We start from the raw sequence: 26,583 nt of genomic DNA, 5'->3' as shown, positions 1-26,583 counted from the left end.
AATGCTGTTGGTACATGAGGGGGAGGAGGACTCCAACCACAGCATCAATATTTCAGTGGATCTTGCAGTGTCAGGGTTTAAGCAAATTAATAATGGGGTGGTGCTCCGATGGCAGGCCTGGTTGAAGTGTACGGATTTTCGTCCGGAGGTCCAGTTTAAGTCATTGATATGCCCTGTCAGGGTGAACACTTGATGAGGCCCTGGAAGGTATGAAAGAGGATACCAAGACGACGGTCATTGGGTTCCCTGCATGGTGGTCGCCCTTTTCGCTCCTTTTGAGCTTTTTGTGGACCCTCTGGCAATGCCGGTTGCCTCCTCCAAAGATCGGAGTTAGGGGCGCTCCAGCTACTCGTCTCAAGGCTATCAGCGATCAGTCCAGTCAGCTCAGAAGCGCAGGGAATTTCAAGTTCAGCGAAAGAAAGGTTCACAGGCCTCGGCTGCTAAAGGAAGGCAGTCAAAAGCTCAACAATGACTGCCATATGGCCAATCCGTTGGGGGGGGGGGGGGCAGGGTGGTGAACCATGTCGACGAGTGGCAACAGATAACATCAGATCGCTGGGTGTTGGACATGGATCGTCTCGGCCACTCTGAGTTTTGGCGTCCTCCCATCCCTATTCTGCTGGTGTATGTGGTGCAGCCGCATCATCCGATCCTGCAGCTGGAGGTGGTGCTAATGCTAGAGAAAGGGGCAATAGAACCAGTTCCGGTCACGGTGCGAGTCCAAGGGGTGTACTCCAGGTACTTTGTTGTGATAAAACCCAATGGAAAATGGAGGCATATTCTAGATCTTCAGGTGTTGAACAAGAATCTGCAAAGCCTGACGTTCAAGAGGGCTCACCCTTCAAGATGTCATCCGCTCGGTACAACCAGGTGAGTTCCTAGCGTCATTAGATCTGCGGGATGCCTATTTTCACATCCCAATGAGGGAAAAACGCTGCAAGTTCCTGCGTTTCGTGGTTGGAGAGGATCACTCAGTTCCGGGTCCTTCCATTTGGTCTGAAGTCTTTCCCCCAGGACGTTTACAAAGTGTTTGGCTCTGGTGGCTGCCTACCTCCGCAGGGAGGGCCATCATCTGTACCCCTATCTGGACGATTGGTTGGTAAGGGGTTGGTTGCAGGAACATGCAAGGGATTCTCTCATGGCGACCATGGGCCTTTTGCAACGGCTGGGGTTCGCCGTCAACTTCGACAAATCATACTTGATGCCATCCAGGGAATTGGTGTTTATCAGGACACAGTTTCTTTGCCAGGACAATCTGGTGAAGCCTTCCAGTGAGCGAGTGGACAAGTTGCGGTCCAAGGCAGGCGAATGGAGAAGGGGTACAGTGGTCTCGGTCAGAGGTTACATGTCGCTGTTGGGGGCCATGGCGTTGTGTATCCCTCTCCTTCCCGATTTGCTACCTGTTCATGAGGCCGGAGTTCCTTGCAGACAGGTGGTCGCAGAGTCGGGGATAATGGTCAGACAAGCTGGTGGTCAACGAGGGCTTGGTGGATGCCCTTCGGTGGTCGACTTGCATGCCCAATCGCATAAGGGGCATGCCCTCACTGGAGCCGGAGTTCCAATTCACGATCCTGGCAGACGCTTCCCAGGCAGGGTGGGGGCACACCTCGACGAATCACAGGTACGAGGCCTTTGGTCTCGGGAGGAGACGTCATTGCATATCAATGTGCTCGAGCTGAGGGCGGCGCATTGGGCCCTGAGGTCGTTTCTTCTGCGTATTCGTGGAGCGGTAGTGTGTTTTGATGGACAATACTACCACGATGTTATATTTAAGAAAGCAGGGCGGCACGCTTTCCTGAGTACTGTCGAAGGAGCCGCAGGACGTTTGGCATTGGTCTCTAGCCCAAGGGATCAGTATTGTCGCTTTCCATCTGCCGGGGGTTCTGAATGTTCAAGCGGACAGTTCAGCAAGGACGCCAGTCAGCTGCATGAGTGGAGGCTGAAGGTGCAGCAGGTGGCACAAATCATCTGGCGATGGGGGTCTCCCCTATAGACTTGTTCGGTACGATGGAAAATGAACAGTCTCTGGAGTTTGCCAGCAGAGGGGCTCATCCAGAGTCGATGGGGGACGCATTCTCCTTCCCGTGGATGGGTCTCTTCGTGTATGCGTTTCCCCTGTTTCCCCTGATTTGGAGGATGATCCAGTGGGTGCGGAAGTACCCGTGCAGGGTGATTTTGGTGGCCCCATTCTGGCCCAGACAGACATGGTTTTCAGATCTCATTCACCTGGCGGTCGAAGAGCTGTTTCAGTTGGGAGCGTATCCGGATCTCTTGTCTCAGGACGACGGCAGTGTGTAGCATCACAATCCAGCTTCTCTCAGCCTGGCGGCGTGGCTCCTGACCACTCAGAGTTCAGCCAGCTAGGGATCTCTCGGAGTGTCGCCGGATCTTGGAGGCGGCAAGGGCCCCCTCTACCAATGTCTCGTATGGTCATAAGTGGACGAGATTCTGTGCCCTGAGATAGAGCCATTGGATGTCTCCCCGGCTCAGGTTCTCCCATACTTATTACACCTTGCGAAAGGGGGGCCTGGCGTAATCCTCCATCAAGGTGCTTTTGGCAGCGATTTATAGCTCCACGCGAAGGCGCCATGCTGCTCCTCTGTTTAGTGATCGTTTGGTGAAACATTTTCTGAAGTGACTGTTTTGTACTTTTCCCCTGGAGAAACGGTTTGCACCGGCGTGGAGCCTCAATATAGTTCTTTGATGTGATATGATATGGCATTTGTAACGCGCCTATACACCAGTGTTTCGACTTTGATGAAACCCCCATTTGAACACATGTCGACAGCTTCATTGAAGTTCCTCTCGTGGAAGGTGGCATTTCTGGTGGCAATTACCTCAGCCAGACGGGTGTCTGAACTTCAGGCACTGGTCATTGACCCGCCTTACTTGAGGATCATGAAGGGCAAGGTTCATCTGGCTAACCCGCACTTTATCCTGAAAGTGCCGTCGGCCTCTATTGCCTTACCCTCGTTCTTTGCTAATGCATCCACACCGGCAGAGAAGACCCTTCAATCTCTGGACGTTAAGAGGGCCCTTAAGCTTTATCTGAACTGTATGCTGGACTTCCGGAAATCGAAGCAGCTGTTTGTGGCATTTGGGCCTTCCAACAAGGGGCAGGCTATTTCCAAACAGGGACTTTCCCAGTGGGTTTAATTGACAATTTCATTTTGCCACACAAAGGCGGGCACGCCTTTGAGGTGTGCACCAAAAGGCTTTCTATGCGGTGCACAGCGTAAGCGGCACTGTAGTCTAGGATACCGCTGGTGGACATTTGCCAGGCGGTTTCCGGGGCGGTGGTGCATGCCTTCACCCGGCACTACTATCAGCTGCAGAAGCGTGTGGAAGATGTGCAGGTGGGGCGAGCGGTCCTCCAACGTCTGTTTCAGCAAGGTAGGCCCTGCAGCTTCAGGGGGTTTCTGTTTTGCTCGATCACATGTTGGGTTTAATGTCTCATGTATGTGATAAGATGCTATTGATTGGTTTGCATGTGATACACTGCCACACATTGGTTGTACTGCTTTGTGATCTATTCACAGCGTGTGAATCCATGAAAGATCCAATGCTGGAGAGGGGAGTAGTTTCTTACCTGTAACTCAATTTCTCCAGCGTTGGTATCTTTCATGGATTCACATGCACCCACTGGCTGCCCCTGCAGGCAAACCTGGGTTCGGGTTCCCTCTACTTGGAGGTTAAAATCTGAAGAGAAGCCGCGGGGGTGGTTCTATTTATAGTGGGCGTCCCATTGGCGTGCCCTAAAGCACCCAAAAAGAATGTCGATAGGACACAATAGTGTCGAAGATTTCCATAGGAAAACGCTATGTTAAAGTTACCGAGGTTTCCCAGCCTGACAGGAAATATTCACATCATGTGAATCCATGAAAGATACCAACGCTGGAGAAATGGAGTTACAGGTAAGAAATGACTCCCCTATCTTTCATAGTGCAAGATGTATCGGGCATGGTGCCACTGTCATTCGGACTGGATGTGAAAGTAAAACCTTAGGAGACCCTGATGCGTGCGGGTTAAGTGCATGCACGTAACAGCTTTCATTGATTACATTCCTTCCTGCAGTGCACATATCGGAGTACCAGCTATTCAATGTTTATAAATGCTGGATGTCACAAATGGGGTGAAAGCCCAACCCCTTATATAAATCCTACTTCATTCATACATCCCATTTCATTTGTCTAAGAAAACTTGTAGGGGTGGCGTGAGCTATTTTGTATTTCTTTTTATAGACCTATTCATATTAGTATTATTTTCCAACTGTCCATCTCCCACCAAACCCCTTTTTATATGGCCTCCCCATATATCAGACCTACTTTCATCCACTCCAACAACCATGACCAGTGTCGTACAAAACAATATAATACTTAAAAACCATAATGTAACACCTGGAACAAATGATATCATTATCCTTACATAACGGAGAGGTTTGAACACGTCAGTCAGCCATTCTTGCTTATTCCTGGAGAGAAGAAAAAAGGTTATCAAGAAAGAGAGACCCCTTTTCCACCAGGGCCAACCGGGTTCACGAACTTCAGAAATTGAAAAAAGATTTTTTTTTTTTTTAAACATAACAAAATCAGGCGTGTCTCACTCCACACCACCCTGGCATGGATCCTCAAAAATGTCTTTTTTGGCTATGCCCTTACTGAACCTTGCCTTGTCTCAAGTGCTCTTCAGACATCCGAGAGATGCACCCAATATTTTATTTAATGTGATATAGTTTTAAAAAAAAAAAAACTTTACACATGATAAAATGAGATGATGTATCAAAAGAAAACATAATCTATTTTAAAAACTTAAATAGATGACATTTTTCAAACAAAGAGGGAGAACATAAAACTGAATATATGCACCCCGAAAGAACATAAAAATTCCATTTGATACAATTCAACTTACATTCAATTGATTCTGAGTGCAAAGCCCAGCACAGATGCAAAGTTCATATAGACAAGATACACTCAATGGGTCCCTTTTAAAATATTCTTAATCATGTTCCCAGTAGTTTTAATACTTGTTCAGAGGGTAACAGTTCACGTAAGAAGTAAATACATGAGTAGCCAAAGTGCCCAGACTGAGATCCTCCACTTGCACACATGTTCCAGCGAACGCATTGATCTTACTCACTGACACGCTTCGCCAGTATTACCTATTATATTCCAACGTTTCCTACAATATTCTATATCCTAAACAGGGCCATATGCAAACTTTGGTTGCTAGTATTATTGCATTGATTCCAAAATTCAGGATCTTTAATTGTCTCCAGCTGATGAACAAATCTGCCAAGGTGATTAATAGTTTACTCCCATAGAGGGGCCTGTTCCCCACTAGCACATAGCCGACAAATGTTCATCTTTTGGCATAGCACGCCCCACACAACTACCGATAAAACTGGCAGGTGGTTAATTCTTAGAAGAATAAATCTTCTGAGGCTAGGGGAAGGGCAAAGATTCAGTTAGCATTCAGGTCTCTTAAATGTATACAATACAGTTGAAATAAATACATAACTGTGTAATTGGCCCTAATCAATGACATTTTCGTGCCAGTCCCAAAGGTCCATGCGCCTCCCCAAGGAGGACTTCATACCAAAGTAGTCATCTCCCCACTTGGGTACCCACCGTATGTCATGGAAGAGAACATCCATACTCTTCCTCAGACACGCGTTTGCTTGAGTTTTGCGTTGCTAGTCACCCATGCTAATCAAGAGGATTGGTTGGAACATTGAGCGTCTTAACGTATAACTCTGCTCTTCTCTTTAACACCCACGAACTCAATTAAAGAATACCCAACTCCAACCTGATTATTGCCATGGGAACACAGATGGGGAAGCCCCAAAAGCTTCCTCCAGAACCTTACCTCGATTTAACTGCAGCCATTTAAAATCGATCATGGTTAGTGCTTCCAGCCCATATATTACAGTAGGGACCAGGCATTGAATGTAAAGTTGTCGAGCTCCCCATAGAGTACCCACGTTTTTTTTTCGTGAATTGGCATTTTAGAGCAGTCAGTTGCTTACAGTGGTGTTCGTGTGTAAAAGTTTAAGGTAGTACAGGATTCCCGGAGGACAGCCCATCCGATGAAGTTTGTGCCAGAGACGCTCCCTGCACACCGTATCGATGGCAGCTTTAAAATCAATGAATAAAGCATACAGCGGCGGGTTATTCGGACGGAGTGCTCTGGCACTCGGTTTGTCCATTACTAATTATGGGTTGACGAGTAATCGCACCTAAACCCACTCAGAAATCTGGCCAATATTCCCTCCATATCAACCGAAACCTGCAAAGATTGGTGTAAGAGTGACGCAAAAAGTTTCCCAGTACAATCCAGCATGGAAAGTAGTCGGTAATTGCCCGCCTCAGATTTAATTCCACTTTTAAACACCGGGATCAATATTGCTGTTTGACATCTACTGGGAATCATCCCTTCAAGGAGCAATTTATTAAAAAGTATTTTAAGAAGACGGGCCCAGAAATCGGGGTCATTCTTAAGGACCACATTAGCTAATCCGTTAGGGCCCGGTGCCCTAGAAGATTTAAGGTTCTTCATTTTGGGCACTAAATCAACCTTTGCAATAAAGGGAAAACGCTCTGGTTTATGTTCAGTAAACCTAGATTTTAACGTACAATCCGGGGAGTTACATTTTGAAAGAAATAAACACCAAGTACATGCACTAAATGGGTTGATGAATACTGTCTGCTACCCTTGGTTTCACCCAAAAGTGACCAGATGCTACGGATGTTCCTACTGCATAAAGTTGTCACTGTGTGCTACCACAAAGTGTCTCTACAGGAACATCTCCATTGTTTGAGCCACGAGTGGTACTTGCTTTTAGTTTCCTGGATAGCTGAGAGAAAGTCGCATACGATCGTGCATCCTTCTTAGCTTTCCTGATGTCACCCCTTAATTTATGTTTAGCACCCAATATTTAACTCATTCATACGGGCTGCGAGAGGAGTGCAGAACACCACCTCATAAGGACCTTGACACCTGGGGCTGATCGGTTCCCCAGGTAATAATGGTCCAGTTGTAATATGGGCAATGCTGTGTATGGAACTGTGGTCTCGCTTTCTACCGGGGTTGTCACTATTTCTCCTCCCTTATCGTACCCCACTACCGCCCCTGTGTGCCTCTGTCCCCTGGTCAATTATTTATGACTCATCAACCTATAGGTTTCCTTCCGTCAATGCATGAGCAGTTCATCAGAGTAGGAAAATAAAACTCCTGTCTATAATCCATAGTTGCTAAAACAGGGGCCGTGCAAATGGCTTCTTTTAAGTCCTCGAATTGTGTAGTGATTTTTAGTCCATTCCAATTTACTTTTAAGTCCTCTGTCCTTTTTGTAACAGCAGCCTTGTGTAGACTGGGTAGTCTAAGATCCATGCCCCACACTAATTACATAAGCCCACAAAACTGCTGCATTTCCTTCACAGTACTGGGCCTAGGGGTGGCGCGTACTGCTGCGCCATATCTGGTAATATTTTTTCCAGTTTGCAGAAATGAGTTGACCCAAGTATGGTACCTCCTGTTGACAGTATTGCAGCTTCTTTTTATCTGCCTTGTACCCTTTGTGAGCGAGCAATTGCAATAATGCAACAGAAGCCCTCCTGCACAGTTCTTTTTCCCTACATACCAGCAGATCATCCACATACTGGATGCTTGTGCTAGGCACCGGACTTCAATGTAATCTGTGCTGGGGTCACAGCTCTCAGTAACCCAACATCATGTGGATTAACAGGCCATAATTGTGCTGGCACATATCGCATGTCCTCCTCAACAAATAGATACTGGGTTACCACTGCCATCGGGGGCACTGTACCTCCCTATACTGCACCGTGATATCCCACGGGATGTGGATTTCCAAAATAATCTCCCCATTTTGCTCACTGTCCACAAATAACTCCTCAATCATTTCCTTTAATTGTACTGTCTGGTCTATACATAAAATTGTGCGCCACTTGCACCCATCTTGATCTGTTCCAATCAGGGCTACTCTTTTGCCTGACACTACTAGTCCTTGCAAATCTATTGATAATATTGTCCCTGCCACCATCTCGGGTGGCACCATGGGTCGGGAAAATAAAATCTGTGGGCACGAGCCAACATTTTGTCGCAATTTGAGGCACTGCTTTTACTAACACCTTAATACCATAGAAAAATATATCTGGAACCACAGGAACTCCATGTACTACTGACTCCCTTGCTATTGCATTGATTATTACCATTGCTTCAGTTACACACATCCCTGGAGTGGAACACACTACCCCTTGATCTGTGAATGATATAGTTATATTCATTGTACTGAGCAGATTCCTACCGAACAAGGTCACAGGGGAACTCTCTGAATAGAACAAGGGGGCTCTTACTACCTTCCCTTCCACTTGTGTATCCAGCTCCTCAGTGTATGGAACTGTAGTAATAGCCCGAGAGAATCCCTGCATGTAAAGGGTTTGACCTGATAATGGAAATTTCCCCTCCATGATGCATGATTTAGTTGCACCTGAATCTACCATAAATATAAATTGCCTATTTCCACCTCCACCAAGGGCTCCCCTTCAGGGTGTGCGGTTATCAATAGGATTGGACACGCGAGTGCTCTCTGTGGGCTGTCCTAATCAGAATATGTTTTTGTCCCGGGGAATGAAAAAGGGCCGCCCCTGCCATTGTAACTCCTTGGAACATGGTGCCTGTTTCCTCTGCCATCCTATTGAACTGTGATCCCTCACCCTGCTGTGGTTGTTGCCCACGTTGCCGCTGCCTGTCAGCCCCATAAGGGAACTGCTTTGGACCCCCTCACCCAAATTGCTGTTGTCCCATTCCTTGAGGCTCTTGGAATCCCTGTACTGGAGGTTATGGCCCCTAATTAAATCCCATCCCAGGCCTGTTCCTGCAGTCCCTTGCAAAATGCCCCCATCTCCTGCAATACTTGCACTGTGATGTTCCCAATCCTTTTCCCCGAGGACCTATCCCCTCAAATCCTCCTGCTCTTCATCCTCGAAATCCTCCTTTTTCCCTTCATACTGTCACTGTGGGTTGGGGTACTGCCCCCTCCCCATTGTCCAAGTCCTCCTTCGCCCCATAGTGCTGCAATTGTAGCATTCACAGTTTGTTGAGTGTCTCCTGTCCTTTCCCCCTGAGCCAATGTCGTCACTGCTGCTTGGACGACCACCTTATTTAGTTTCTTTTCCACTAGTTTTGCCTAGTCCATTTGCCGCTTCTGGGCTGTGTCCCTGTCCTGCTCCTTGATCTCTTGCAATGGTGGACTATTATACTGTGCATCTCTGCCCACCCTTTGGCTTCAACTCCCACAATTTTGTCTAGTGCCTTCTGGACCTCTTTTGGTAATCCTGTCTTTACGATAAAATAGAAAAATTGCACCACATGGTCCCATTGCTCCCCTCCCCTGACCCCTCTGTCTCAACCCTCCTTATTTCCTGTAACTTGAGAATAAACCTAACTGGGTCCTCATCACCCACTTTACATTACATTTAAAGATTCTAAATCAGGGGTCTCTGGGTACATCCTTCGTAGGGCATCCCATACCCTTGCCGTTACCTCATTAAAGGCTGCTCCAACATGTTCATTATCTGCAAGACTTACCCCAGACTAACAAGCCCTTGCCCATATATCCCCCGCCTGCTCCCCAACTATGACGACCAGTAAACTCTTTAAGGTCTTCTAGTGCTAAAGCTACCCCTGCTGTTTGTTTTTCAAATTCATAGATCCATTTACTAGCTCAGTCTATAAGCTGGAGGAGAGCTTTAATCAAATTATTTCTGTCCTTTTGAGGCCATGGCACATACTGTGTTATCCCTACTCCTTTATGTACAAGAGGCATCTGCATCTCTATTTTGTTTTCTACCCCTTTAGTATTCTTCTGATCTTGTACTACTACCATTAAATCTGGTCTATTTCTTGGTCTGTTCCTCCACACTGCCTCTTGTGGCGGGGACGGGTTTCTCACTACCTCCTCTCCTTGATCTCCTCCTTGCCCTGCCTCTTCATTATTTCTACCACCTTGATCTTACCCTCCATTTTCCCTTGCTTGTTCTACTGCTTGTCCCAGGACCGTCCATATCCTCTGCCCATCATCTTTTTCAACACAAACATTTCTTATTGCCCCAGGGTTCAACCTAAACAAAACATCTCCCGACTTCCAATTCCCTATTTTCTGCACTGGTGCCCTTATTTCGGTGATGTTGCTTCAGGTTATTGTAACCTGACTAACCTTTCCCACAATGCTCTTAACTCATTATCTATATCTAGGCGTTACGTCCCAGGAGGATAGCTCAGCGACAACGTGCTAGCCTTGGAAGCAAGACGACACGAAGCAACACAGGTTCGATCCCTGGGTCCGCGCTCAGAAACCTCTGGGCATTAAGCGCGTTATAAATGCGCAACTAAGAAAAAAAAAAAACACAATTCCTGTAACAGCGCCTCGATGCCTGTGGGCTGTGTGAGCGCTTTAAAAATGCAAAATAAATATCTGCTTGTGGACCCTCTGGGTACAGAGATGCTACGGGCATGTCAGCGCTTGTGGATGGATTATATGGAGGTGCAAAAGCTCTTGTGTACCCCTCCCCCCTTAGTTGCAATCCTGATAATCCTGTTGTTAACACACACACTACCACTGGAGGCTTATAGGCTGGATTTGTGTACCCTACTGCAGGTTTAGGCGTTACAGGGTATATCCCCTTACATTGGATTGCTTTTTCACCTTCCTGATCGTCCATATCCTTGAATAATTGCCAGAGGTATAGAATCACTTTTCATTTTTGGAATGTGTTCCCTTAATATTTTGCTGCTAAAAAGATGGACATTTTATTCTAGCATGTTTCTGTTATGGGAGCCCTGCTCTGGCCAGGAGCCTGACGTCCCCCCCCCTTCCTTCTTTTCTACTATCAATTTCTTCTGTTACAATACAGTGGCTGAACCCTATGCATGTGTTTTATTGGGGTTTCATCCTCCGTAATGATGCACGTCTCCTTAATGCTTCACTATGACCCTACTGCTATGCTGCATATGCTTCTACTTATTACACAGAAATACAGATCAACCCACTTTTCCCCACCCCCTTATACTTTTTCCACTTTGATTTCACACACCGCGACTCATCCACCTTCCTTCCACTTTTAACACAAAAGACAGCAAGAGAAAATATACAAAAATAATTGACTAAAATCCAGGCCCATTCCTTATACCGAGCCACTACTGTTTTCTCTTCTATCCTTTGTAATACCACCTTCCCAGCATTTTTTTTAATATGCTGAGGATCCCATTGCTTTTATCGTCATAAAATAATAATGCAAGGATCCCTTACTTCCCAGTCCTTATAAGCTGGGTGTCCCTTTAATCTCAGTCTTTATACAGAGAGGTTCCCTTTTTCATTATAAAAAATACAAAAACAGAAATACGCTACAATTTCAATATATAACCCACCTATCCAAACTACTCCTTAACATATCACCAAAAATCCTATTTCATAATACATCACCAAATGTCCTATTCCATTGACCTCCTACATCACCATTCTATTGTACATTCATACAAACGTTCCCATTTTATCCTTTATCCTTGCAAGAGTACACTCACATGGGCGTGTTTCACTTGATTTTCCTCCGTTATGTAGCTGGCCTGTCTTTCTGGAGCCATGCCCCGCTTTAGTGAACAGAGGATTTCTTTTAGAGCGGCTCCTACTAAAATCGCTCAGGATACATGCATTTTTTAATTTAGGGGACTGATCACTATAGATGGGTGTGGCTCTTCTCCTGGTGGCTGGACTAGGGCTTTGCAAAGTACGGGGGCAAGAAGCTAAGATCACGTTGGGGTCACGACTGTAAGGATAGCCCAATTTACAGGTGTACCCCTTAATTATACGGGTGCATCTAATCACGCCCACACCAGAATAAATGCACCCCTCTACGGTAGCAAGGATAACAAGTTTATTTTTTAACAGAAATTAGGATGGGGGGGGCAAAGCATGAATGGCATCTTCTGTCCCTCTTCCATTCCAAGAACCTCCAGACTGGTGCCAGGCAGGAGCTTATATACTATTAGCTTGGTCACTGGATATGGGCATGGCTCCATCCAAAACTGTCCTCCTTCCCTACAAGGGGTGCTTCATTCTAACACATTGCTAGCCTATGCAAGAATACACTGTAGCTCATGTTTTTCATCATTTTGCTGCATTATGAACATTTATGCATGAAAACATTTTCATGTCATGCTCTCCATACTTCATTTATTTTCCTCATATTTTTATCTGGTCCTGTAATTTCTAATAACTCTAGTTTTCATATTTCTGTATGTCGTCCTTTGAGCATGTTAAAATCCCCTATTCTTAGTCTGCATGGGCTTTTGGCAGACAGCTGCTGATTTACCTCGTGGACTCTGCCAGCCTTAGTGACGCAACACTGCATGAGCTCAGCGATCCATTTTTAGCACAGGCTGCATTCTTCCTGGCAGAGAGCCTGCTTTGAGATTTTAAAACTAAATAGAATGTAACATTCACAAATGTATTCAGCTAGTAGTTATTTACACCTTATATTTAAATAACTGCCTTCTTTTAATGCCCCTCCCCCCACCCGGTCTCCTTGTAGTGCCTAGAAACTGTTAACAGAAGTCTTGCCTAATTCTAAAGCGCTTGGGAATGAAGGCAGGTGCTAGCTCCTTCTCAACACTCTCCAAAGTCTTGCTTGATACCATGGCAGAATGCACTGTTCCTGGGGGCCAGACTCAACACGCTCTCCTGCATGGCGGCTCCCTCAGACGAGCAGATTGCGGCCCAGCTTAGCAAGGTGCAACGGCTGTTGACACTGAAGACTGCCACGGTGTGGACTATCAAAGCTCTACTGGGCATATCGTCGTACATTTACCTGATCCTTCTCTGCAGGTTGCGGATGCAACCCCTTCAGGAATTCCTGGACGCTCGGTGGATTTAGGTATCCAAAAGCTGTGCAGACAAGATTACTGTCGATGAGGAGTTCTGTCGAGCGATAGGGTGCTGGGGTGTGGATTTCCAGAGCCCCCCCGTACTAGGAGACAGTCACCACAGACGCTTCCCTGGAGGGAGGGGGAGCCCACACCGGATGTCTGCACGTCAGAGGCCTGTGGCTGCCGGAGGAGAGAGATCTCCACATGAATGTCCTGGAATTGCTGGCAGTGTTCTGGGCCCTCAAGTCATTCCTTATGTTCCTCAAGGGCAAAGTGGTGAGGGTCTTCCTGGACAATAACACCACAATGTTCTACATCAGGAGGCAGGGATGAACCCGATTTCCAGTGCACTCCAGATGGGCGCAGGTCTTGTGGCACTGGGCTGTCACCCAGGAAATGTTCCTCATTCTTTTCCACCTTGCAAGAGTCGAGAACACCATTGCCGACTCCCTCATAGGGAGCTGCGCTTTTGCCACGAGTGGGAGCTTTGACAGGATCAACTGGACAGCCTCTTCCTCAGATGGGACAGACCCCAGATTGAGCTGTTTGCTAAGGCGACTAAATCCAAATGAAAGAAGCTCACCAGCAGGTTCCACCAGCCGAGGAGCATGGGGGATGCGTCTTCCTTCCCGTGGCAAGGTCTGTTATTATATGCGTTCCTTCTGTCGCCACTCCTGCTTTGAGTCCTCAATCAACTCAAACGGTGCCGATGCAGGATGATACTCGTCTCCCTGGCATGGCCGAGGCAGATTTGGAACCCGGGCCTTCTCAGCCTGTCAACGTCACCACCAGAGAAGGAGGCGCAATCCTGCATCATGAACCAGGATCGCTGTACCTAAAGGTTTGGCTCCTGCAGCCTTAGAGTTCGGAGGGCATGAGTTACTGGTGGACTGCAGGGAGGTCCTTGCCAGAGCGTCATCGACTCTGAAGTGCTATGGGCACAAGTGGAAGCGTTTCGCGATGTGGTGCTGGTTGCACAAGATCAACCCTCTGAGGGTCACAGCCCTGCAGATTCTTCCGTACTTGTGCTTGGCCAAGGAGGGGCTGGCGCACACCTCTTTCAAGGTGTATCTGGCTGCTATTTCCCGCTACACCAGGTCTCCAAGACGGTCTTCTCTTTGGACCCACCGTCTTGTCAAGAAGTTCCTCAAAGGACTGTTTCGATCCCTCCGGTGAAGGCTCCTGCCCCAGCGTGGGAACTCAATGTAGTACTGACGAGGCTCCTGTGGGGGGGGGGCCTTCGTGCCTATACATCAGGCCCCTCAAGTTCCTCTCATGGAAAACTGCTTTCCTCCTGGCCATCACTTCTGCCAGGAGGGTGGGTGAGATCCAGGCCCCATACTGCAAACAGCCTTATCTGACTTTTCATGACACTAGGGTGGTGCCGCGGACACACCCCTCCTTCTTGCCAAAGGTTCTATTGGAATTCCACCTCAACAAGCCTTTGGTGTTGCCTGTGTTCTTTCCGAAACCTTTGTCGCCGGCTGAAAGAACTTTGCACTCTCTGGAGGTGGCTCGTGCTCTGAGGTTCTATGTGGCAAGCACAGAGAGTTTCCGGAAGACGTCTCAACTATTCATGAACTTTGGTCCTGTGAACCATGGGAAGGCCTTGTCCTCCAGGGCATCCATCTCTAGGTTTCTATCCGGCTGTATCACACACTGTCATCGGTTGGCAAACAAACCGCTGTCTGCCCGACCGAGAGCCCATTCCACCAGAGTGATTGCTGCGACCACGGCGTTCAACTGCGACAACTGCATTCCTGTGTTGTGCTGCACATCTGCAGGGCTGCTACGAGGACGTCCACGCACACCTTCACAAGATCCTTCTGTGGATCCTTCTGTGTCGACAGGGACTCCAGGGAGGAGTGCAGGGTCGGCCAGTCAGTGCTACGCAACCTGTTCGCTTGAAGGTGACCCTGTTCCGGAGGTAAGAGTAATTGCTTCTGTTGAACCTTGCCACCTCCCGTGGTTGTGTAATGTTGTACTGCTATGTATTCTTTATTCATGAGCGTGTGAATCCATGCCAGACCCCATTCTGGAGAAGGAACAAGTTACTTACCTGCAACTATTGTTCTCCAGCATGGGTCTGGCATGGATTCACGTGCAAACCCTCCTGTTGTTCCCTCTGCAGCTCTTCTTGGTCATACTGCCACTTTACGTGCTTACCAAATCTGAAGATGGCTACCAGAGGAAGGGCTTAGGGAGAGGGCAGTCATTGGCTGGTGGCTGTATGACCCAGAGCTCAGTGATTGGTTTAAAGGAGAAAAACAGTTTGAAAGTGAAACTGTTTTTTCTATTCCTGAGGCTTCCCGGCCTGTCAGGCAATATTCATGAGCATGTGAATTCATGCCAGACCCATGCTGGGGAACTCTCCAGCATGGGTCTGGCATGGATTCACATGCTCATGAATATTCCCTGTAGTCAGGCTGGGAATCCTCAGTAAAAGAACAAAGCTTCACTTTCGTTTATAAACTGTCCTTCTACTATAAACCAATCACTGAGCTCTGGGTCATACTGCCCCCAGCCAATTACTTCCCTCTGCTTAAGCCCCTTCTCTGGCAGCCATTTTCAGATTTTTACTGCACATTCAAGTGTTGGGAGTCCTCGCGTTTTGCTCTTCGAGCTTCTGCATTTTTTCCGGTGTTTTGGTAGGAAAACTGTTTTCGGTCAATCGAGCCTGTGTTGTGCTCAATCGTTATTTTTTTTAATTGAAAATTTAGTTTATTACAAACGTTACTTTACATCAACATCACTCACATTAAACACTCAACCCTCACACATCAACTTTCAAATATCCAGAGTTCGTCAAGAATTACTCAAAAATTCATCATAAGGTCGTTATAATCTTTTCAAGATAGTCAATTACTGCACAGACTAACATAAAAGATTTCCCAGACAGGATACCCTGCCACCACTCCTCTAAGTCATCATTTCTTGGTGCATATTTGTCCAGAAACAAACTTGTTTGGATTTTCAACATTACAAATTCAATCACCGGGTTTCCAAGATGGCCGCCGGCAGTGGAAGTCGCGTCTGAGCCAAAAATAAAGCACCCTAAACTCAGAATTCCGAGTGTTTTGGCACCGGACATTCAGCTGCAGCCCCTGAGTAGCAGCGGGCACAGAAGCGATGGGAAATCCTCCCTACAGGACCCCACGGAGGAGACATTGCCGCCGAGAGAAGCGTGTGCCCCTCCCCCAGCGAGGGTGAACCCGGCAGACAGCCAGTAGAGGCCGTGTGGGGGCAAACCCGGAGGATAGGAGCGTACAGTGGGCCAGGGGACGAGCGTATGGCTGTCTACTCCCTCCCCTTCCCCCACGGGAGAAGTAAAAGTCACTCCAACGCACAGGAGTTCCACGCGCCAGCCTCGGAAACCCATCCCAGGGAGCAGAGTGGATGAGAGCGCACTGCCAAGGTGGGGCGCGAGCGGCACCTCCCCCCCCACGAAGGGGCCGTGGAAACTTAGTACACGGACGAGCGGAGGGGGGCTGGGGGCCAGGTGGGCCCGAGTGGATCCCCACGGGAACTCCCACGCAGGGGACACCAGCGCACGCAGGAAGCTTGAAGATCCCACCTGAGCAGCTACCGGCAAGCTCCAGTGCGGCACCCAGGGCCTCGGCGCACTGCGGAGACAGACAGGAGGAGGAAGCACCATCGACAGGCACAACAAGAGAAGGCACCAGTTGCAGAAGAAAGGAGACCCGGAGCCTAAGGTGAGCGCGCCAGCAGGAGCACTCCCCCCCCCTTCTCCCCACTTCACAGGGGCCCGGACGGGCGCTCACTAGCAAGGCACCGCTCCCTGGACAGAGGTGCAGCAGCACCCCCCCTCATCTTCATCAATATAACAAAGCACCGAGGGGGGCCGCAGCCCCTTGGGAGGGTGGAATGGGACTCCATCACAACAACAGGCATGCAGCATAGACACAATACTCTCCCCACACTAACTCAGACCCACGCCCAGCAACCCAGTGGCCCCTGTCACAAGCACACAGTGGGAGGTGAAATTAAAACCCTATACATCGGAGAGACACCAAGCTGCCCCACCACAGGCCCCCTGGAGACATCCAGAGACACTACAGAACTTCCATCACCAGAGAACGATGTCAAGGGCGAAAGGGAAAGGGGGCGCATCTCAAGCCGTGTCGCAAACCTCCTAGACAGGACTCAAGTCTTCAGATGCCACAGCAATCTCAAAGGACAAGGCTGGTGAAGAAGCCACAACGGACCCAAAAACCAGTGCACCCTTCCTCCGACAAAGGACGACATGCATGCCTGGTTTGTGGAGCTGCAGGACAAGTTCATGTCCACAGTACAGGACCAATTTACCTCAATGAGGGACGAAATGAAGCAGGCAGTCCAAGTGTTGAAAATAGACGTGGCCAAGCAGGAGGAAAGGACAGACACCATAGAGAGAATAATGCAAAATGTAGAAGAGGAATCAAAATGGAAAAGTGAAACGTAGGAACACCTGGTTCGGTTAACCCATAACCTAGAAATTCAGTGTGAAGACTTGGAAAACCGTTCCCGCAGATCCAATATCCGCATCAAGTATATGCCCGAGTCGGTGTCGGACAAAGACTTCAAGAGTGCAGTACAAGAAGTATTCAGAGATGTAATTGAGGCGCAAGAAGCGGAGAGCATCGGGATCGACAGAGTCCAGGGTGGGCCCGAAAAGAACAGGCGCCCCAGGGGAAAGACCAAGGGATGTATTAACAGCCCTCTCATATCCACAAAAATAGCTGATCCTAAGGAGAGCAAGGCAATTAGACCACATAAGGATGAATGGGGTGGAAATCGTTATACCAGGATCTGGCTTCGGCGACACTCCTAAAAAGGAGGGAAATGGCCCCACTGGTGAGGGAGCTGGTGGCGAAAGAGATGATACAAATAGACGTTCCCTTTTGGTCTGCTGTTCGAGTGGGAAAGCAAACAGAGAAGAGTGACCACCAGTGAGGAAGGACTTCATATAATGGACCTGCAAATGGAGGAGGCAGACACGAGAGGCGTCAGGACCAAGGGGGAACCACACAAGAGGCCGAGAGGATGGGTAGTAGTGCGGCAAAAAAAAGAAACAAAATGGCTGGGGGAACGCCGGGCAGCCAGCAGGGGAGTAGAGAAAACCCAGACAAAAATCGAAAGTTCAATCTTCTGATTGGAGAAGGCGGGAGAAGAAAAACCTGAGGAACCTCGGAATATCAGATATTCTGCAGCCCGGCAGGGGACCAGGAAGGGACACTATCCAGGTCTGAGGATGATGCAGGGTTTAGGACACCCCGCAAAGTTTATCCCGAGTCGTGTGAGGGCAAGGCGCGTTAGGCACAACGCCCTAGCAACCTTAGGTGCCTGGGCCCTCCTCGGGATCAAAGTTGAGTTAACGTTAATAGTTTGGGGGGAGTTGGGGAGGTTGGGGGGGAGATTGGGAGGGGAGGACACCGGAAGAGAGAAGGGATCACAACAAGCGGGATTGATAGCAGCTGCAACAGACTAGATGAGATGGGGAAGTTCAGAATCTTTTCACTAAATGTGAGGGGGTTGAATTCGCCGACGATGAGGAAAAAAGTGGAGGCTCTGCTAAGGAGGATGAAGGCGGACATTCTGCTCCTCCAGGAGACACATATAAAAGCCCAGGATAGAAAGAAGGTAAACCTCAAAGGGTACATTGTTTGGGCGCAGGCGAATGCTGGGGAAAAAAGAGCGGGAGTGATGATTGCGGTAAAAGGGGGATAGGTGGCAACCCTCATAGATACACAGGTAGACGGGGAAGGGAAGTTTGCGTTTGCAAATGTATCAAGAGGGTCTCCGGCTTACTCTAGCGGCAATATATTCACCAAACTCTGGGCAGGACAGATTCCTCCGAGACACCCTGGGGAAACTAGAGGGATTTGCGAAGGGTGAGGTAATACTGGGAGGAGATATGAACATGGCCTGGCAACCAAGGTTGGATAGGAGTATGGGAGGAACTTGTGGTCAGTGGGTCCCGTCCAAACAGCTCAAGCAAAAGATGGAGCAGTTAGCATTGCGTGATGCCTGGAGGGAATTAAAGGGACAAGCTAGTGGATTTAAGTATTACTCGCACGTGCATAACACAATGTCGAGGATAGATTACTTCTGGTGTCGGTGGGACTGATTGGGAAGATACAAGGAAGAGAAATGGGCTCAATAGCTCTATTAGACCATGCCCCGCTATGGCTGGACATCCAGACCCCAGAAAGGGGAAGAGGCCTCTGGAGGGTGGAGGTTGCCCTCTGATATTCTCACGGACCAGGTGTTGGGAGAAGCAGTAGGGGACAAAATCAAAGAATTTTTCCAACTAAATGACAATGGGGAGGTTCCTATATGGACCGTATGGGAAGCTTTCAAGGCAGTGATCCGGCGACATATGATAGCACTGAAGGTCACCAAAGACAAGCAGAAGCATGATTGGAAAAGAACACTGGAAAAGAAAATAAGTCATTCAAGGGGAGCTAGTAGTTCATCCCACTAGAAGCCTCAAGAAGGCATTGAAACATGTGCAAGGACAACTCGATATACTATATATAGCAGAGAAATCCCTCCTCTATCTAAAACAAAGATAATATATCAAGGCCAACAAGGCGGACAAATACCTAGCAAGACAACTCTGAGAATAACAGAAATCAATGACTATTTCGAACGTCAAAGATGCACATGGAAAGACACAAACACGCACCAAGGACATAGGGGAGGCCTTTAAGGCCTTCTATCAAGAGCTTTATGCGACAGAGCACCCGGATGAAGAGAAACAAGACAGGTACCTACAATCTCTCCCCATTCCAACAATTTCAGAAGAGGACAAAGTGGTGCTGGCATCTCAGATTACAGAAGAAGTAGTACAGAGGACGATAGCGGACCTCCCAAACTCAAAGGCACCAGGTCCAAAAGGCTTTACGGCCCCCTTCTACAAAAAATATGCAGACATTCTCATTCCAGTTCTAACAAACTACTGAACACATTCAAGGACAGCGCAAATGTAACTGCTTCCATGAACGAGGCGAAAGTCCTAGTGTTTCAGAAAACAGGTAAAGACCCCCCCCTCCCCGCCTCGTATTGCCCTATTGCCCTGATAAACTTGGACGCTAAGATCTATACCAGGGTACTGGCCACCAGATTATCACCCCTTCTTCCGATCCTAATAAACACAGATCAATCCGGCTTCATTCCCGCCAGGCAAACACATGACAATTTAAGAAGACGAATTCACCTGGTAGAAAAAATAGGCATTACCCACACTCCAGCAATATTGCTCTCACTAGACACCAAAAAGGCCTTTGATCGTGTAGAATGGTGTTAGGGAGAATTCTCTGTTTAGGCTGAATTTCCCTACCTAGTGAGTCCCCCAGCAGCTTTGCTGGATTTCTGGGGTTTCTTTTTTTCTCCTGCCAAGAGTGAGACTCTTTTACCCTCACTCTTGGACATGTTGAAGTGTGTTTTCTTGGTTAAACATTGTGTTGAATGGGCTATGGGGTCTTTTACTCCATAGGGCCTCATGTATTTTTGTGATGTGGGTTACACAGCACCCTCTGTGCCGTGACCCAGGGGTGTCCTAGGGACTCCCCATCATAGACTCCATACCCTGGGACTGACTACTGTCTCCCAGGGCATGTAAAGTCACCAAAGACTTTGCTAGTCTTGAATCCTGAACAGAACCAGTACAAACCATCATATTGTGGACGTACTGGCTGGGGCAATTCGATTGCCCCAGGGTCTGTTAGTCGAGGGGGCACGTCTCCGTCCCCCCTGATCGAGTTTTGGCTGGTGGCAGTGGAAACTACTTTTTATATTCGACCGCGAATATTTCCCTATTGGATTTCCCATTGTTTTAGGCTAACACATTTAATTATTTATTTACGGTAGCCTTAAACATACCGCCGGTTTATATATTTATTATTATAACTCCGGTTGGGACTTTTTGCCAAAACTTGATTCTAAAATGGCATTGGCGTTCGCCTCTGTAACTCTGACCCAAAGTGGAGCCCTTTGTTCCACTTTTGGCGGGCTTCTCCACAGAAGCCCTCCAAAGTGGTGCCACTCTGTCTGGGGTACTTAGGAGGGGTGGAGGGGGATTTAGGCACCCTGGACTGAGTTACCTTGGTAACTCAAGTTGCACTCCGTCCTGATTGGCCCAAGTGGTGAGCAGGCCGGCTCACCACTTAGCATGTTTGAGTGACAGCTAGGCTGGGTGAATGGGGGTTTGCTGCATAAAAGCAGGGCTTTGGGGACTGGAACTTCAGAAGTCGCCACAGGACCAAGAATCCGACGAGGGACGAGGGAAGAGCTGAGCCGACCTGCTTCGTACATACCGCGAGAAACCCTCCTCTCTCCCAGAGCACAGAACCCGGACACATCAGAACAGATGACCTGTGTGACCACCTTTGGCCCTGATACCACCCATGTTAAGGCCATTATTAAAAAATTTTGGCCTCTTATACAAATCAGCCTACCAGATGAGCCACTACCACGGATGGCACTGAAACGTGGAAAAAATTTGAAAGACATACTCATTCACTCCAGACTCAACAAAAAATCACAAAGATCAGAAATGTGGAGTATGCGAGAAATTGTAGGACACCATCCTTGTGGCACTTGCAACGTATGCAAACTAACCAAAAAAACTACATCCTTCAAGATTGGGGATCAAGACTGGCAGATAAAACACTTTTCCAATTGCAAAACTTCAAATGTTATTTATGTGATTGAATGTCCATGCGAAAAGAGATATGTTGGCCAGACCAAACGACAAGTGAACAAACGGATAGGGGAACATAGGTCACGTATCCGGTGCAGGGTACACACAGCGCCCCTGGTCTCACACTACATTGAGTATCAACATGGAGTAGATGACATGAAGTGGTGGGTTGTTGACACTATCCTTAATAACACCAACACCACCAATGCACTTAACCACAAAGAAGCATGGTGGATTTTTAAATTAAAAGCCACCACTAAAGGTCTTAATGAGGCGATACCCACAAACTATAACTAAAGTATACTTCCTCCGAAACTAGATTGGAAATATACGCCAAAAGGGGTACATGTTATCTTTCCAGGCAGGCCTAACCTGCCACATTGCCCAGAATGCCACTCCGACTTTTGCCTTGTCTGTTCCACCATTTTAACAAGGTTATATGATGGGATGCCTCATTTGATATGCCCCGAGCTGTCCATATGCCTCCTGTCCCTTGACCTCTGCCTTTGAGTGAAGTGATGCATATGTATTTGTGCATCTCCATGTGATCCTTAGTGGCATTGAATTTATCTAGACATTGAATGCCTTTTACAGTATATGCACGTAAGACAATGTATTGATTCAAATGTATCTGTATATAGGATGCACTTTACAGTATATGTACAGTAAACAACGCAATGTGATGCTTAACATGTCGTACCCCAAACTACATGAACATCCTGGGCCCTTCAGCTATTGCTGTAAGGACAGCCATATGCACTTGACTGTGCATCTTCCTGTGGACTCTTGATATATGGATCCTAGAATACAATATGCATTTTACAATTATTGTTAGAGACACACGAATGGTTAAAACGTTGTATCTTGGTATACATGCCACACATCTTTTTATGCATGTGTTCATTGTTAATTGAAATGAGACGCTCCCTAAGAACGGGGTACGTCTTCATTGACCTACAGCCACTTCCGATGGCAAATTCAATGCGCCCACAGCCCGCTATAGATGCACTGTCCAGTTCCCCATTGACAGAAGCCACGGACGCAAGAGAACAAGTATTCCTTGTCTCCTCTTTGACCACTACCTTGTTGTCATCTCTGCGCATGCGCGAAACGAGGAACACTCCGCACTCGCACATGCGCTGGAACGCGATTCCACGCTGTGCGCATGCGCAGTACCCACCGACACACAGCTCCATCTTTTTTAAACGTTAGCTACAGTATAGAGGTCCATCGCTGACACAGCGCGCTCCAGGTAACTCATCCTGCCGCCGCACAACGATCCCACTTACTGCCAGGACCCAGTTTGTTTATTTCAGGTAATGCCAACACCCTCCACCCCCGCCACCCCAGTTAATGGGGACGCCACTGCCCCACGGCAGGGACGTAATGGTGACAGGGATTACTACACGTCTCTTAGGACGGCCAGCCACCTAACCGGGCCTTTGTTTCTTCCCCTCTCTTTATATACAGTGGGTGACTCAGCATCCACAATGTGGAACGTGCAGCTGCTTTATTTTTTCGCTGCTAGCGGGTGACGAAAATAGCCTCCTGTCCCTGCAAGCGTCCTGGCATTGACCCACAGCATTTCTATACGCCCGAAGGACGCCTAAAAATTACCAACTACAGATACAGGTAAATCCAAGTTTGCCACCTGCGATGCGGATTCCTTTACCAGTTGATCCACACACACACTTTTTGGCCAACAGTGGCACATTTGAACGACGCTTATTACATGCATGTCCACTCTTTCTGTCTCCCTCTATTATTCAGGCACAGAACAGTGTTTGCCTTAAAACTCTGTCCCAGGCCTACCTTCTCAAATCCACGCCAATGGAAGCTGAATCCCATTTTTAACACATTCAGGTCAGTCACTGGATAGCACAAGCCACAAGCCTGGGTATTCATTTTAAACCTGCCGGGGGGCATTTTAACCTCAATTAAATCTATTTGTTTTTGTTTATATGCCATGCTAAATATCCTGTTGTGTTTTTACAACAACACAATAATGCCGGATTTACAATAAATCCCTTTCCATCTGATTCCCCCATGCAGGGAGACTGGGTTTTTCCCTTGAAGAAGGCGCTTCCCGCCGAAACGTCACGGGACCACACCTCCTCTGGCTGAGACTTGTCGGTCCCCTCACACCACTTGATAAACATCCAGACGTAGGCCAAAGACTTGGTTACCTCCCTCAAAATAAACCAATACAGCTTGGAAATAACTACCAGGATGTTTTATGTGAAAACCTAACTTCAGTCCATGGCTCACACCTATGTATCGTCTTGAGCATAACTACTGAAATAACTGTCTTGTTCTGATGCTCATGCACTAACAATGTTATGACTATGCACAATAGGTTTGTGAACTATGTCTATAATTTGCTTTTTGTTTCACTCCATTTCGAACATGTTTGCCAACCTAGAGGCAAGTGTTGTTTTGTAAAAAGCACCAATTATTAAGGGAAACTGTACCCTTATTCTACCTCTTCGTTTTGACCTTAGCCAAATAAATAAGCTAAAAATCAAACGTGGGGTTCCCTCTGTATTTACATCTCATACAATCACGAGTATACAGTGTCTCTGATATCCAGCATGACAAATGAGATAACATTTGCAGGAAATTATAATGCAAACTGACGTAAATGTATGTGGCAGGACGCCACCATTTTGTTTCAAAAACTTACAGCTCTGAAGTCCTACCACTTGCTTTGAGCAGTCCCTTCTGTTACCCAGGTTTGCTGCATAAAAGCAGGGCTTTGGGGACTGGAACTTCAGAAGTCGCCACAGGACCAAGAATCCGACGAGGGAAGAGCTGAGCCGACCTGCTTCGACGACACCACCCGGTGGAGCCCTGCTGAACCGTCTCACCACTTTTCCCGACGACCGAGGAGAACTCTTAACGGAGTGGCTCCTTCCCTTGACTGGTGGGGACAACCAGTTTTCACCTTCTTTTCGCTTCTCGAGGTATCTCGTGGCCGCCTTGCCAGTGCCAAGCACCCCGGCAACCGGAACCCCACCACTTTTACCCCAACCACGAACGTCGGTACAACCCTTTAACCGGAGGACTCCGCGGCTGGTTTCTCCCCGGGCAGTGCAACGACCCTCTTCTTCTGCTCTTCAGCGAGAACTTCTTCTCCCCTGACCGACGTCGAGCCTTGCTGCCACTGCCTGGAACAACTGCCACCGCTGGAGGATCCTTTCCGCTTAAGGTACCGTGTTCCGCCTGGCTTCCCTTGCCACCGACTGTACGGGGTAGATTTAGCCCCCGGCTTTCGAACCTGGGAGTGCCTGGAACACCCTGGCTAAACTTTCTAAGCCACTCTAAACTCTTTCTAACTCTTTGCAAAACTTTGAATCCCTAATAACAGTGTGATCTTGGGCACATTTTCGCTCCGGCTACTCTAAGAGTGGGCCCTGCCTAGTGACTTTTGCTCACCTGTGACTTTGTGCTTCTTTGAGCCTATTGCAAGTGTTCTGGACCTTAGAGTGGTGTGTTTAACCCATTTCTGTTTCTTTTTATCCCTTTCTTGAACCTACTAGAGTGTCATCTAACGTTAAGCGCTCACCTCTGTTTTAATTATGTGGTGTTAACCTAGAGTTGTCTAGATAGGAGTAAGGGTTGAAACTGCTTTCATTATAACTGTGTTTGAAGTGTTTTTACTATATCTTGCTAGAGTGATTTCAACTTATGTGTGTTTGATAAATAAATAACTATATACTTTTGAAACCAAGCTCTGGTCAGTGTTTGCTTGTGCTATTGTGCCTGGGTACATATTGTGTATACTTTATATACTGCCTAACTCTTCTTGAGGGAAGTCTGACTGCTCAGCCACAGCTACCAGGTAAATCTGGGTGGTGCAGACTGCTACCAAGTGGGTTTACTGCTATACCTGTAGTCTTAAATCTTTTGCAGTGGTCCCCAAGGGAACTGCACAGGTTTCTGCCTAACACTGGTGTACAGCGGTGGGATTTGTATTAAGTATACATTTTAGTGTGCTTTAGATACCTTAGTGCAACTAACCACAAAGCTTAGCACTATAAAAGTAAACCTCTAACATGTCAGTTATAGAAAGCTATAGTCAAGAGTCCCTTGCAGCCAAAACTGCTGATTGTTTAAGAGTGCTCTGTAAACATAAAGACCTCCTGACTAAGGGCAAGAAAATGGAGCTGATTGAAAGATTGTTAGCTAACCAAAGTCTGGGTGAGGGTTCAGAGGAACCTACCACTCCAGCAACTGTAGATGACAGTATTGAAATTAACATGGAGCAAAATGTTGATGATTCTGAGGAAGAGTCAGAAGAGGAGGGTGAGGCTGTTGTGACTGTCCTCCCTAGGCCTCTGCCTGCTCTACCTGCTGTACCTACTGGGCCTTTACCAGGTCCCACATTTAGTCCTCAGTACTTTGAACTGGAGAAAATGAAACTAGAATTGGAGTATAAGAAACTGAATGCTCAAACTGACAAAGAACTAAGGCTAAGGGAAATGGAGCTCAAGTATGAGCTAGAAATGAAGAAATTATCTGTTGAGAATGCTTCTCTCTCCGGCTCCTCTAGAAGTTCCAGTCCTAAAAGACCCCGGATGCCTAAAGAATTGGTTGGTATGTATGAGCCTAAGTTGGATGTGTTGGATTGGTTGTCTCTGTTTGAATATAATCATGGGCTCCAGAACATCACAGGAAATGACTTACTCACCTGGTTGTTCTCTAGGCTTCCCCCTGTTGCAACTGATGTGGTAATGGAGATGGGGGAGGAGGATAAGAAGGACTATGAATGTGTGAAACTAGCTTTGATAGCTAGGTTTGGGAAGACCCCTTCCCAGTATCTTAAGAGGTTTAGGAGCCTCAAAAAGCATGATGGTACCCCTTGGGCTACCTGGGTGAGTGAAGGGTTGAAAAACTTAGAGGGATGGATTAAGGGTTACAAGGTGAACACTTATGAAGGT

At 47.6% G+C, this 26,583-nt stretch overlaps 1 long non-coding RNA gene across 1 annotated transcript; it reads left to right on the top strand.

Moving 5' to 3' along the window:
* The first annotated feature begins 23,418 nt into the window (after positions 1 to 23,418).
* On the top strand, positions 23,419 to 24,169 carry LOC138473518 (uncharacterized). The gene is made up of 2 exons (XR_011268761.1): positions 23,419 to 23,506; positions 23,696 to 24,169. It is a non-coding gene; the product is annotated as an uncharacterized lncRNA (long non-coding RNA).
* The last annotated feature ends 2,414 nt before the right edge of the window (positions 24,170 to 26,583 follow it).

The sequence above is a fragment of the Ambystoma mexicanum genome, chromosome 8 (genome assembly GCF_040938575.1).
Source record: "Ambystoma mexicanum isolate Mex_15411 chromosome 8, UKY_AmexF1_1, whole genome shotgun sequence".
Taxonomy (NCBI): domain Eukaryota; kingdom Metazoa; phylum Chordata; class Amphibia; order Caudata; family Ambystomatidae; genus Ambystoma; species Ambystoma mexicanum.
This window is presented reverse-complemented; position numbering and strand designations above follow the sequence as displayed.